Here is a 1,657-nt window from a genome sequence, read left to right as displayed (position 1 = left end):
GCACGCGCCAACACATCCGCACAGCTGCGATACAAACCACCAGCGAGAACCGCTGGGGCGACCGAGCAGCAGACGGCGTCGCGGCGCCGAGCGCCGGGCGGCGGCGCATCCTCAACGCACACAGTCCTCAATCGGACCAGCACACTGAAGATGTCCACCGCGCTTCGCACCGGGCCCGCGAGGACCTACTTTGGCCGCACGGCGCCGCGCGCAGGGTGCGCCGGCGCGCAGCTGCGACGCCTGCCGCGTCCGTCGGCCGGCGCGCCTGCCACTGGCCGCCCCCACCAGCCGGCTGTAGCGCGTGCGCCCACGCACCGCGCGGCCAGCACGCCGGGAGGCGCCCCCTCACCGGCCGGGGACGGTCCCACCCAGCCACCGCCGCGTATCGCTTCACACCCAGATGCCGTTCAGTTTCGTCGGCATGGTGGGTATCGCTGGAACAACCGGTTAGTACCTCAACCTATCGTCGCCATCACCGATTCACCCCTAGCGAGAACAACCGCACCACAACAGGTTACCATTTGTTCATTTGCGTAACTTCACCAGAAAACGCAGGCGTCCATCGCCATTTGCAACTTCAACGATTATTGCATGCCTGTGTCAGGTGTCACGCCACACTACGTCTGCCCACATACACGCAACAAAATGTGCACGCCTAGACAATACGTGGAAGGTGGCCCCCGTACGTATGCGATGTCCATTGCTCGAACGACTGTCAACCGGCCTCTGTAGCATGTCGCAGATATGGAACGCGGTGCACCATGCCATCACGGTGTGTGAGGAGAGACGACTAGGTCCGAATACATCAACAGACAGCTCATGCTGATCGCCATCCACGGCGTCCGTTCCTCCCACACGTCTCTATGGCGTACCACACTGCAATCCAGCTCTCATAGGGAGACGACACGTAGCTGCGTGCACAATATTTGCACTGTATGGTCCGCCGTTTTTGGGCGCAGTCGTTGTGCGGTCACACATGTGCCACGATGTATCATTCAGTACATAAGGACGAATGTGCAGTACAGATTGTGGTTCACGCGTACGACATCAGCGGACAGTTGACACAGGCCGCACCACAACGTAGCCTGAGTACGTCGCATGCGAAGGGCATTGAACATGCAAACTTCTCACCAACCAGCTTGCGAAGGCAGGGGGCAAGGTGGGGACGTGGGGAGGGGCGGCATGTACGTCCTGCTGCCATCCACATTACAGTGTACAGCAGGAGCATGTGGAAAGTGAGCAAGACTTGCAAGGTGTTTAACATGAAGCGATACACAGGGGTGCGGGCAGTGCGAGTAGCGAACTATATTGCGAGGGTTGCGGGTGGGCAACACTACAGTAATTGAACGAGTCGTATAACAATTACAGAGCAGGTTTAGGCGACAACGTGGGTTACGTTAAGGCGACAACATGGGTTAGGTTAAGGCACAACATGGGTTAGGTTAAGGCACAACATGGGTTAGGTTAAGGCACAACATGGGTTAGGTTAAGGCACAACATGGGTTAGGTTAAGGCACAACATGGGTTAGGTTAAGGCACAACATGGGTTAGGTTAAGGCACAACATGGGTTAGGTTAAGGCACAACATGGGTTAGGTTGAGGCACAACATGGGTTAGGTTAAGGCACAACATGGGTTAGGTTGAGGCACAACATGGG

The sequence above is a fragment of the Schistocerca piceifrons genome, unplaced genomic scaffold (genome assembly GCF_021461385.2).
Source record: "Schistocerca piceifrons isolate TAMUIC-IGC-003096 unplaced genomic scaffold, iqSchPice1.1 HiC_scaffold_167, whole genome shotgun sequence".
In the NCBI taxonomy this organism is placed as follows: domain Eukaryota; kingdom Metazoa; phylum Arthropoda; class Insecta; order Orthoptera; family Acrididae; genus Schistocerca; species Schistocerca piceifrons.
The sequence above is the reverse complement of the archived record's forward strand: the minus strand, read 5'-3'. Positions refer to the sequence as shown.